Source organism: Bison bison, unplaced genomic scaffold (genome assembly GCF_000754665.1).
Source record: "Bison bison bison isolate TAMUID 2011002044 unplaced genomic scaffold, Bison_UMD1.0 scf7180017864099, whole genome shotgun sequence".
In the NCBI taxonomy this organism is placed as follows: Eukaryota; Metazoa; Chordata; class Mammalia; order Artiodactyla; family Bovidae; genus Bison; species Bison bison.
This window is the reverse complement of record NW_011494671.1, coordinates 236,949-250,897: the sequence shown is the minus strand read 5'-3', so window position 1 is coordinate 250,897 and position 13,949 is coordinate 236,949.

Below are 13,949 nucleotides of genomic sequence, written 5' to 3'. Positions count from 1 at the left end.
TGTCTCCAATGCATCAAAGTGAAAAGTGAAAGTGAAGTCGCTCAGTCGTGTCTGACTCTTAGCGACCCCATGGACTGTAGCCCACCAGGCTCCTCCATCCATAGGATTCTCCAGGCAAGAGTACTGGAGTGGGGTGCCATTGCCTTCTCCATAGTTTGATGAGTGCCCTCCAAATAATCACATCTTGTCTCCACCCCACCTCATATGGAGAAATAAAACCATATCCCCACCCAAGAAGTCTCCAAGAATCCCTGTCTCAGGTGCTTCCCTTCCCTCCCCTACAAAGGTGGCAGAAGTTCTGATTTCTAACACCAGGCTTCAATTTTATGTACTTTTGAACTTTATATAAATGGAGTTATATTGTATGAAGACTTTTTCTTTTGGTTTCTTTGATTCAACATTAAGATTTTCAAATTCTTCCCATGTTGTTGCATATAGTGGAAAACGTTTAATTGCTTTAGACTATTAATCTTTTGTTATATCTATCTATTCTGTTGACAGATACTTATGTTGTTTTTTTATTTGTGACATATGTATATATATACACACACACATACACACACATATACACTGTGTGTGTCTGTGTGTGTGCTCAGTCAATAAGTCATGTCTGACTCTTTGTGACCCCGTGGACTAGACTGTAGCCCCATGGACTATATGTACACACACACACACACACACACACGTGTGTGTGTTAGTCACTCATTTGTGTCTGATTCTTTGCAACCCCATGTACTGTAGCCCACCAGGCTCCTCTCTTCATGGAATTTTCCTGGTAAGAACACTGGAGTGGGTAGCTACCAGGGTCCATCCACAGCAGGATGCAGGGATTCCCTCAGGATGACGGTGCTGGCAAATAGGGAAAGTAAAGAGGAGAGAAAGAGGCTTGATCTTCCTTGGTTTACACAGAAAGCCAATAAAGCTCCTGACATGGAACTTGCTCTGTTCACAGAGACCATAGGCGCCCTCTCGGTGGGGTGAGGATGCAGGATGCCCTCTCCCTGGTGAAGATGCAGGGTGCCTTCCCAATCGGGTCTTAGAAGCCCAGGAAAAAAGTGAACTCAGAGAGCTCCTGTGCCCCAAGGAGTCATCCTGAAAGAAGAAGAGAGAGAGAAAGAAAGAAAAGGAAAGAAAGAAAGAATGACACGGGGAGACCAAGCTCTGATGAAGCCGGGTCTGCAGCTTTATTTTCAAAAAGAGCTTTTATACCCTGAGTTACACATTTCCAGAAGTGAAAGATACAGAGTCATGCAGAGTCAGCTCAACATTACATCAGTTTTACCTTCATCGGGACCAGGATGTTTTTTGCATAGCTTTTCATTTACAAGGGTGTTTGTGTTATGCACATTATCTTCTGGCCAGGAGGCCTATTGACATTTTATGACCTTTTTCTGATAAAGGTTGGTCAACCAGAAAACTTGTTTTTCCTTTAAAGTGTTTCTTCTTTATTTGTCCAATCTTTGTCTCCCTCAGAAAGTATTAAATAAAGTTACATTCTTATGGAAAAAGGTGCAATGGGTTACAACAATGAAAGAACTTATTAACTCAAGGGTCTTATGTTGCTAATGCCAAGGCACCTGCTTGTTTTTCTTACATTCCAACTATATTAACTAATGCACTCCCGGGCCCACATTGGGTAAGGGATAAGGAAACTTGGTAGCAAACATTGGCTCAACAATGCAGTATTATTCTAATAAAGCTTTTTTATCGCTTGAAGGTTATGTTTGGGGTGTTGTGAACAATCATGTGTGTTAGTTGCAAGAGGATGGATAAACTGTCAAGCAAGCTAAAATAGTAACAGAGGGGTTAAAGTAAAAATGTTCCTTTTAAGCCCAGGAGACTTATTAACTAGAGCCCTAAGTTGATTTTGTTCAGAGAAAGGTGATCGGGGATAGCCCCCTGTAAATGTCAGAAGAGTTGGTGAAAGGCATAATATAATAAACAGTAGATAGACAGACTTTTGTTTCGGGGTGGATGCTTGAGCAGGTCCAGGGAGTCCCTCGAGTCCTGTTCCGCCTTTGCCTGTCAGGTCCTGTCTGCATGACCTTTGTCATGGGTGGGATCTCCCGTGGTGGCTCCCGGCAGGTAGCCATTCCCTTCTCCAGGGGATATTCCCAACCCAGGGATCAAACCCAGTTCTCCTGTTTTTCAGGCAGATTCTTTACCATCTGAACCACCAGGGAAGTGTGTGTATATATGTATATCTTCTATTGGTTCTTTTTCCGAGATCATGTCCATGGCTGTCTAAGCTATCCATGAATAATGTTGGGCCTGTATTTGGTTATTGTTATCATCCGCTCTGGTTGGTGATACTAATTCTACTTTCATTTATTCCATAAATAACTTTGAATGCCTCCTATATTCTGAGCAGTCTACTAGAAGTTGCAGGACTTTTGCGCAAACAAAAATAGCTGTGTTTTGAGCCCCAATTTCATTTGTTAGTGAAAATAACATTTTGGTTCACAGGGGTTTAATGAAACTTTTTAAAGATGAGCTATCAAATTAATTTATTTCTGTTACTTGAAAGAGTTGTACATACACATAGAGGGAAGGAGTGATAAAGAGACTTGAACTCAAAAGCTAACTCAAGTAAAGTGATGGTGGCTGCCTAGAGCCCTCCTGTGTGGGAAGACATCTGAGAAGCACTTGGGTTGCAAGAGAAAGGGACCCATTTGTGATGTCCCCCTTGGACATCAAGGGATAATAAGCATAATTGGTACCCTGTTTTTTTCATCCCCAGATTCTGCTTCTCAAGAACTCAGTAAGCTTGACCTTAAGAGTCAGTGCTTGGTCATGTTAGTGCTTGGGGCTGGAGGTGCTGTAACTTTCTGTGAATTATATACCAAGTAACTGGTCACGGCCATCTGTGCTGTTTCAACATTGTGTTTGCATAAATTAAACAGAGGAGTGGGTGTTGTTTACTGCAGTTATTCACAGTTGTTCCTATGATTTATGTTTGGAGTTGGCCTCCTTACATCTATTGTGAATGCCTGAGACTACAAGCAATGTTGTTCCATTAGAAGAGAAAAATGCTCATTATAAAGCATAATACAATGACTCATGTTCATGTACCCTAAAGGGCTGCCTGACATGAGGAAAGGGGGAGGAGATATGTTTCTGGTCACAATGCTTTTATTCCATTATTAAGGCTATTCATCTTTTGAGAAAAAAAAATTTACAATGCTTCCAGTGAAGGTGCCAATTAGACTATGAAACAATTCTGCAAATTAAAGGCATAAGTAACTGGCATTCTATATTCACAATGCTGAAGGAAAAGAGTAAACATCTGATGTGGTGAAAACCTGATATCATCTGCCAGTTAATAAACTTGTTTACCAATGTCACTTTTCTTATAATAAAATCCAGACTCAGTTTTAGAGTCTCTTCCTGGATATAGAATATTGCAGTAAAATCTTGGGATCAAACATTTAACTTCTCGGGAAGTAAAAAGCATTTTAAAACAACTTACTGCACACTCTGCCAGAAGGTGTAGAGATTAAAAACTACTATGGACTCTGAGTTCAAGAATTTAGAATTTTACTAGAGATGTCAAATTCTCAGAGGAATCTTATATGTATCTTCTCAGGAGTAGTAATTTATTTTTAATAAATTTGCACAACTTGGTCAAGTAAAAAGTTTAACTGAATTTTTAAATTTCCTGACTTGATTGGTTGTAGATTTACTTGCCTATGTGAATTCCTATTTTGGCACAATGATGGCAAGTTCTGTCAATTCAATGATGGATCCCATATTCCATTTGTACATTAAGCAAGGTGGATAGTGCACTAAGAGTACCAGCTTTCCTTTCTTGAGAAATTGGTCTCTTCCTCAGTATTAAAGTGGATTCTGTGGGAACTTTTATTTTAACTGTGCTATGTGAAGGCACTTAGCAAATCTTGAGTCAGACTCCCACGATGTGGAAAGCTGAGTCAGGAAGCAGAGGTAAGCAACATTAAGCCCATTAATTCTTCCAGATCTCTGGTCCCATTTGGTAAATTGCTATGTAGGTCCCTTGGGTCCCAAGGAGACCCTGACTCACTCACTTGTGATCATCTGTCTGCTAAGAGTTGGCAGTAGGCCTGGAGAAAAGGCAAGTGTGGCTACCCAACCACAGCAGTGGCAAAGGGAACCTTCCAGCCCTCTTCCTCCACTCAAGGGTTCCTATGTGGTGCCTAGTTGGTACCTCTTTCTCTGTTGTGGCTGTGAAGCCAGGGAAGATTGTATTTATCATGAGGTATAAGGTAGAGGAATGCTTTTCCATAGAGGGGTGGCTCTTGGTGACAGGATCAGATTCTGTGACACTGATCACTGTCACATAAGTCAGGCAGAGACATGGTGTCAGTGGCCAGTGCTGTTAGAGTTCACCAGAGACCAACCCAAGAGTCTGCCATCTTGCTCTCTTTTCTTCTCCCTTGTGGACTCAATTACAGCTACCATCTCAGACTCTGGGAGCTGGTGGTAAACAAAGCCATCCTTCATTACAAAGCCATTTGCTACATCAAAACACAGTTCAGAAAGGAGGAAAGAACCAGGAGCTGTGTGAACAGTTCCTCCTTGGCTGCCAGACTGTGCTCATAGCAGCAAAGAAGATTGTGACCTTGATGTGACCTTGAGGTTCCAAAAACTCTTAACAGGTATCTGTAAATGCAGATGCTAAAATTAGGATCTCCCAGCACAACAGCACTGGGCTGGGCTTTGGAGTTTGTTGTTTCAGAGTGAAAAGTGATCACTGACAACCGTCTTCCATCTCAATGGAAGGAGCCATGACTTGGGCTGTTAAAGGACCCTTATGGGATTAGGAAGGGTTGAGTTTTCAAATATTTTCCCCTTTGGTTTGGAACAAGACAACATGGGCATACATTTACCCCACTGACATGGTTACCAGAAGTATCCAGGGTGGGAGGTCACAGAGTGGTCTTTCTGGCTGGGTCAGCTTGAACAAGAGACAGGACAGATGGGTCTGAATTCTTCTGTGTCATCATTTCTGTATTTCTGGGTTATGCCTCACTCAGGATTGCAAAGGCAAATTGCAGTGAGTTGGAATCACCTGACATTTCTGTGACATCTGCTTTTGTTGCAACTGAATTCTCCCAGACACCACACCACACAAGGGAAATGCATATGGAAAATATCTCATTAACATCTCTTAAGACAGACAATAAAAACAGACTACTCAGAATTAGCAAGATCCACTTTGAAGCCTGAGGAACCCTCTATGGCAATTTATGATGAATTGATGAAATTTTGCAACTAATTGTTATGTGCCTATATTACCTTCTTGACGGAGGGTACTGTCATGGCAGGGTGCTGTGAATTTGATTGAAATTTTCTAACAATTCTTTAGCCCAGACGCACGCTTAAGAGAAAAATGCAAGGTGTTAGAGCTGGAGGGGAACACAGAGACTGCTGACTCCCATAGCTGATTTTTCCAGATGCAAAATCACATGCGGTCAGCGTACTTGACCTACCCAGGACCACACAGCTAACTGTGGCAATGCAGGCACTGGATCCCAAGTCTGAACACCCTGATCTGTACTTTATTTAAAGACTGCATTGTCCCTCTAAGAATGGTAGGTCTGCGTATGCACAAGTAGCCAGACTGATGATGCTCCACTGACTAACTGAAATAGGCCAAGACTTCCTTCATCAGTCAGGAAGCCAGAAAGGCAAGGAGAGGATTTGGTCTTACAGGGTGGAGACAAAATGTCTCCTTTCAATAGATCACCAAGTTCTCCATTTAACAGGAGCCAAAGAACAAGATCAGACCCCAGGCAGCTTACAAACAAGATTCTTCCCTCACCCAGACATCTGCACATTCACAGTGGAGGCTGTGGACCATTAGGGCCATGTCACTGTGCTGGCAGTGACGACTTCCCTGTGATGTGGCTATAGCTTAATTCTCATGTAAGGAGAGGTTAGCTCAAATTCAACAGGATGGCTTAAATTCAAACCAGGGTGCAGCACCCGCTGTGCATTGGTTACAGTGGCACATCAAAACTCAGAGAAAAGGGGCTGGGAGTTTTCTTTCCCCCACGAAGGCCCTGGAAGCACTGCTCAGCAGCAAGTGGGGGAGTCTGTGTCTCATTCTAGGTGCAGTTATGTCTGGTGATGCTGCAGAATCATCTGTCCTGCCATGTGGTGCTTTTTGTTCAGAAGGCTGGCCCTTGCTTTGATGTGAGCTGGCAAAATCCAAGGACAGTGGGCCACTGGGGCGGGGCCCATGGCCAGAGTCTGGGAAGGTAGAAGAAGCTGAATCCTTCAGGTCCAAATTGGTTTCCCTACTTCACACAAGCAAAAATACTTGTTTTAAGAAGGGCTCTTCACCATGGAGAACAGTATGGAGATTCCTTTAAAAACTAGGAATAAAACTACCATATGACCCAGCAACTCCATTACTGGACATATACCCTGAGGAAACCATAATGGAAACAGAAGCCTGTACCCCAGTGTTCATTGCAGCACTATTTACAATAGCTAGGACATGAAAGCAACCTAGATGTCCATCAACAGATGAATAGATAGAAGCTGCGGTACATATATACAATGGAATATTGCTCAGGCATAAAAAGGAACACATTTGAGTCAGTTCCAATGAGATGGATAAACCTAAAGCCTATTATACTGAACGAAGTAAGTCAGAAAGAGAAAATATCATATATTAAAGCAAATATATGAAATCTAGAAATATGGCACTGATGAGCCTACTTGCAGGGCTCAATGGAGACACAGAGAACAGACTTGTGGACACAGTGGGGAAGGAGAGGGTGGGGTGAACGGAGACAGCATGGAAACAAATACTATCATATGTGAAATAGATAGCCCATGGGAATTTGCTCTATGACTCAGGGAGCTCAAACCAGTGCTCTGTGACAACCTAGAGGGGTAGGATGTGGTGGGAGGGAAGTTCAAGAGGGATGGGACATATGTATACTTATGGCTGATTCATATTGATGTATGGCAGAAACCAGCACAATATTGGAAAGCAATTATCCTTCAATTAAAAATAAATAATTTTTTTAAAGTAACCCTGAAAAAAAAATGTTAGTAAAATGATGAGTAAAAAAATAATAATAATAATAATAATGAAAGGGCTGTTAAGAAGACAAATATGAGCAAGGAGCCATGCAGGCTGAGACTGAGAGGGGAACAGAGGGATGGGGTCAGCTGGGTTGACATTTCCTGCCCACTTTCTTATCACCTGGATTTCCCTGGTGGCTCAGATGGTAAAGCGTCTGCATACAATGCGGGAGACTCTGGTTCAATCCCTGGGTTGGAAGATTTCCTGAAGAAGGAAATGGCAACCCACTCCAGTATTCTTGCCTGGAAAATTCCATAGATGGAGGAGCCTGGTAGGCTACAGTCCATGGGATCGGAAAGAGTCGGACACGACTGAGCGACTTCACTTTTCTTATCACCTGAGTGGCTCCTCACACGTGAATGTGTTAGCAATGAAAGAATGAAGGTTGGAATGCTGTTTAAAGAAGAGAGCCTCCAGTACAGTGATTCACTAAGGGAACAAGGTACATTTGTTGTGGGTCCAGAGCCGGAGAGACTTGTCAGACTGGGAACACTTTCCCAGCGGAGACTTTTGGTTTGGACTTTACTGGGTGGTAAAGTTTCTATGTAGCATCCTCTTCCGTGAACAAGTAAGGCTATATCAGTCTTATTAAGGAGAGAAGAGCCATCTGACTCTCACAGACAGCACTCCCCTTGTGATAGGATCCAGTACTTGGTAGCTCAGTGGTAAAGAATCCATTTTGATGCAGGAGACTGCCTGAAATGCAGGAGACGTGAGTTCAATCCCTGGGTTGGGAAGATCCCCTGGAGGAGGAAATGGCAACCCACATCAGTGTTCTTGCCTGGGAAATTCCATGGACAGAGAAGCCTGGCGGGCTACAGTCCATGGGGGTCGCAAAAAGTTGGACACGACTTAGCGACTAAACCACCACCACCAGTAGAAACAAAAGAAAACACAGGATGAATGATGGGCTGGTCTTGCTCTTGGGTGGCGGTGGAGCCAACAGCCTTTCAGGTTCACATCTGCGACTGCCTGGCTTTCCCGACTAACGGCCCCTGCCATGCAGCAAAGCCTAGACTGTGGATCTCAGCTCACTGTGAGCTTGAAGGCTCCGAAGAAAACCCACGTGCTTGCTCCATTTTATTCCCAGGCACGCTGTGATCCAGGCTTTCCCAGCTCCTACCAGACCCTCCTCCTGGCCTCCTCAATAATTATCCAGATTCACAGAAATGGACATGTACAGAACTCTTGTCAATCTCTTATCCTAAACGGACCTTTATGGAGCTCTTGTCTTTTTCTCTCTTGGGAGAAGTGGCAATAACCCATCTCTTCCAAACTTACATTCATCCATTATTCTTTCTTTCCTTCAGTACTATTAATTGATCACTGACCATGTGTCAAGCACTGGGCTAGGTGCAAAGGGTTCAATTAAAAACACAGATGGGACTTCCCTGGTGGTTCAGTGGTTAAGAATCCACCTGCCCATTCAGGGGACACAGGTTCGATTCCTGGTCCAGGAACTAAGATGCCACAGTGCAACTGAGCCCCTGAGTCACAGCTACTGAACCCTGCACATCTAGAGCCTATGCTCCTCAACAAGAGAAGCCACTGCAATGAGAAGCCCGTGCACCCCAGCTGGAGAAATCCTGCACACAGCAACAAAGACACAGTGCTGCCAAAAATTAAAATTAAAAAACTTAGTAGCTATCGTCAGGTGGACGGGGCAGGGGACGTCTATTGAGGCTGGGAAGGTGGGCACATGGCAGGAGCTCCAATGCTGTTTCCCAGGAGAGGGAAGGAGAATGCCCAGGGGCAGCAGTAGGGGTCAGTGGTTGAAGGCTTGTGACAAGGCGAGGAGTCCCGCCTCTTTATCAGAGCAAATTGTGGCTTGACACTCCTGGGGCACATTCATCTTTCTCAGCACTTTAAAGAAATGCCTGCATCCCAGTGATGCCTTAGCGGAGGAGCAGAGGGTTTTCTCATTTTACAGGTGAGGAAACTGGAGATCCTTGGAGGTGACAGGGCCAGCCAAGGTCATATAGGAGCCCAAAGTAGAAGTCGAATAGTCAGCAAGGACCATGACTGGAGGGGGAAATGTGAATCTACTGCCCAAGGAGAACCCAGCTAATACACGGTATAAATTCTTGACAAGATTCTTTTAAAAAACCAAAGTCCCTGATTGAAACTTAATCAGGAATGTATTGTGCAGGTTGGGACACTGAAGGTCAAGGCTGTGGAACTGCACTCCATATATCTCTTATCCTACCTCCTAAAATATAGCCACACAGAGAACCCTGTCCCCAGGCAGATCCTCTGTCTTGGGAAAGCAATAGGCTTTACTAACTTTCTATGTAATCAGTCACAGGCCAACAGCAGACTAAGTGGTTTTGATTCAAGAGGAAAAACATAAAACAGGTGACCTTTGATATATGAACATGTAGAAGGAAGGGTCCAGAGATCAGTCATTCTAAACCACAGGTAGATAGTGACATATTTTCTCTGTTTTAAAAGGAGCTGAGAAAAAACCACTACAATATTGTAAAGTAATTACCTTCTAATTAAAATAAATAAATTTTTTAAAAATAAAACATAAATGGAGCTGAGGTTGGCACCCTCCACCCCAGGTCTTTATTATGAGGACAGCGTGAGTTAAAATACATTAAAGTGCTTAGGGCAGTGCTGGGCATAATCACGCAATTTGTTAGCTGTCCTTGCCCTCAAGTTCTTGTAAAGATATGGGCACCCAGTTTGAGAAGCGTGTGTGCAAAATGGCTCCAGTCATGCCTGACTCTTTGCGACCCTATGAACTGTTTCCCATCAGACTCCTCTGTCCTTAGGATTCTCCAAGCAAGGATACTGGAGTGGGTTGCCAGGCCCTCCTCCAGGGGATCTTCCCCACCCAGGGATCAGACCCAAGTCTCTCATGTCTCCTGCATTAATGGGCGTGTTCTTTAACATTAGTGCCACCTGGCAGAGAAGTCTTCCAAAAGCACAAAACTCCCCCAAGATCCAGCAGCACTATGATTGTACCTTTAGGGAAAATAAGATCAAAGAAGACACAGGACTCTTCTCCCTGTAACACCCAGTGTAGACAATCCCATACTTCATTGTGCAAGCAAGGCTTACCATACAGCAGTGGAGGTTGAGTAATTCACAGGCGTTCATGTAAAACAGCACGGCGGATCCCAGTGTGGACAATCAAGAAGAAGCGACTTTGGGACTTCCCTGGCGGCCCACTGGTTAAGAATCCACCTTCTAATGCAAGGGACACAGGTTCAATCCCTGGTCCAGGAACTGAGATCCCACACGCCATGCGGCAACTAAGCCCACACACTGCAACTATGAGCCCAAAAAAGAAGAAGAGGTGAGACCAATATAAACTGAATATATCCCATAGGAAGAGTGATGTCGCTAAAAGTGTGATGCTGCAAAATGATCACAGGTTTTAAATTTTATTTGTAACAATGTGATATTTAATTAAATATATAATTTATAAAAATCACTGGGAGGTGATCTGACTGAGATATAAAAAGGAGGGGGAAATAAACTATTTTCTACTTGAAAGGCCATCCTTTTGAGTGCCTTACATCAGTTTAACAAACCCATACTTGCTGTCCTCCATTTTCTGGCTGATCCTTCTTCCCAGTCCCTGGACAAGAGATTCTGTGAGGAATGAATAAACTTCACCCTTTTGTGAAAGCCTTTAACCCTTAAAGTCACAGTGTGAGGAGATAAATCTGTGTAGTCAAAATCATCCTTAAAAATCTCTTTAGTCTTCTTTTTTTTTTTTATAGCAAAATGGTCATTTTTATTAGTAAGATAAATTAAACAATAATTAAAATAGCCAATATTCATTTGATGTTCACTATGTCCCAAGAACTATGTTTATTGTTTTTTGTTTTTTTTTAAATTTTATTTTATTTTTAAACTTTACATAATTGTATTAGTTTTGCCAAATATCAAAATGAATCCATCACAGGTATACATGTGCTCCCCATCCTGAACCCTCCTCCCTCCTCCGTCCCCATACCATCCCTCTGGGTCGTCTTTAGTCTTCTGTGCAAACAAGAGACCTACAGGCAGCCAGGGGAGTTTCAACAACAATTAAAAGACAGTCCTTCTCTTTAAAAGGCACTGATCATTGCTCAATGGCTTCTAGAGCAGAAGAATGGTTAGTGTCTGCACCTTGAAATTTTTCTCCACCACATTTAAGATCAAATCATTTTATTATTATTTTATAACTTTTTACTGAATGACCCCCTTCTTGGTTTCCCACTGGTTATACGCACACGTGGGGTTGTTACGTGTGTATGCAGGGATGTTATGTGCACACACAGGCTTGTTGTGTGTATACACAGGGTTATCCCACTGCACCTTTTTCCATTTGATGATTTCTCTGTGCTTAGGCAGGACCTCCCCAGTGGCACAGTGATAAAGAACCCGCCCATCAATGCAGAAGATCCAGAAGACAGAGGTTCAATCCCTGGGTCAGGAAGAGCCCTTGAAGGAGGAAGTGGCAACCCACTCCAGTATGCTTGCCTGGGAACTCCTGTGGACAGAGGAGCCTGATGGGCTACAGTCCATGGGGTCACAAAGAGTCAGACACAACTTAGAGACTAAACAACAACTTCTTTGTATGCGTTCCTACAGAACCACTTGCTTTAATCTCCTGGGGGCAGCTTTCCCTCCCTGCTCTAGATTTAATCAGAATGTATTTGAATAATAATTTTTCTCATCTAACTTGTATACAGCCATGGTGGGAGTCAGCATCTTTTATCTTGGCAGCAATGGGCCCTGCCTGTGACCTCTAGTCTACTGAAAGAACAGAAGCACTCTGAATTGTAAATCTGACTGCTGCCTGATACTCCTCTCACCAGCAATGTATAATCTTTGGTCTGTAAATGTTTAATTGATAATGACTTCAACATTTCCAATATATATTTAATGCTTTGTTTAATTTCAAACACAGCTAAGTGCCAGCGCCAACACTGACTATTTATCTGACAAAAAATTCGTGTCCAGAATATATAAAGAAGTGTTAAAATTCACTTACAAGAAGACAAGCAATTCAATTAAAAGAAGCGGGGGATGGGGGGGGACCATTAAATAAGACATTTCTCAGAAGAAGAGATGTGAATGGCCAGTTAGCATGTGAAAGATGTTGAGCATCATTAATTATCAGGGAATGCACATTAAAAACATAATATTTCATTTACAGATAATATTTTTTAAAGGCCCAACAATACCAAGTGTTGGCAAGGAGGTGGAGCAATTAGAAATATTTTGTATATTTCCAGTAGCAATGGAAAAGCTTATAACTGCATTGGTTAATTGGCAGTTTCTTATAAAGTTAACATACACCTGCCATATGGTCCAGCCATTCAATTCCTAGGCATATTTACCCAAGAGCAACGAAAATACATATCCACACAAAGATGGGGGCACAAATATTTATAGCAGTTTTTTTCTTGGTGGCAACTTCAAACTGTCAACAATTCAAATCTCTATCAACAGATGAACAAACTCCAATATGCACTAACAATAGAACACTATTTAGCAATTAAAAAAATGAAGAGCTCCTGAAAATAAATTCATAGAGCTATTTATTTCCATACCTTGTTCAATGTCAGCCTGTGTTCCTTCTTCCTCTTTTCATTTTATCTAGCTTTGTAGCTAAATTTATACAGGGTCCTATATAGAGTTCATGAGACTTCCCAGGTGGTATTAATGGTAAAGTATCTGCCTCCCAACACAGAAGATGTAGGAAGTGTGAGTTTGATACCTGAGTTAGGAAGATCCCCTCTAGGAGGGAATGGCAACCCACTCCAGTATTCGTGCCTGGAGAATCCCATGGACAGAGGAGCGTATAGGGTAGCAAAGAGTCAGACATGACTGAAGCAACTTAGCACATATGCACACATGGAGTTTATACAGGTTGTAATTCGTGGAGTTAACAACATGGATATTGTAAGTGAATAAAACCAAATACACACAAAAATATATACTATATGACATTCTAAGTAGGAAAAACTAAACTGTTTGCTAAATGTCAGTGTATGTATGGTTTTTTTGTTGTTTGTTTTTTTGTCCCTAGGGGGTAGTGCCATTGATATCTGAAAAAATTAGGGATGATGAAGTTCTTTATACTATGTAACCCGTTTATATCTGAAAAGAATTAGATTACATGAAAAGAACAGTGAAGCACTTTGAAGGCTTTAGGACAACAGAGGAGAAGGAAAACAGCTTAACGCTTGTCTCCCTTCTCTAAAAGTTTCTTTCTCTGTAGAAGCACGTAGGAGTATCACGTATTTTAGCACATTAACCATCTAATCAAAACTTGGGTTTTAGGACCACCACTATTTAAGGTAAGAAAAAATATATAAAATACTTCACAATGATAACATTCAAGCAAAAAAATCGATCAATTTTTCAATGAGCAGAAGAACTCTAAGCGGATCAGTATTGTGTATGGTGTGTGGATGGCTGTGGGCTTGTCTGGAATGGGGTACAAGAGAACTTTCTCAGGTGATGCAGATGCTCTCATGCATTCATCAAGATAGGGCTTCCCTGGTGGCTCAGTAGTAAAGAATCCGCCTGCCAGTGCAGGAGACATGGGTTAAATCCCTGGGTCAGGAAGATCTCCTGGGGATTTGGAAGAATTGATGCACAAGTGATGCTTTCAAATTGTGGCATTGGAGAGGACTCTTGAAAACCCCTTAGAGTACAAGGAACTCAAACCAGTCAATCCTGAAGGGAATCAACCCTGAATATGCATTGGAAGGACTGATGCTGAAGCTGAAGCTCCAATACTTTGGCCATCTGATTCGAAGAGGCAACTTAGTGGAAAAGACTCTGATTTGGGGAAAGACTGAAGGCAAAAAGGAGAAGAGGGCAGCAGAGGATGAGGTGGTTAGAGAGCATCACCGACTTA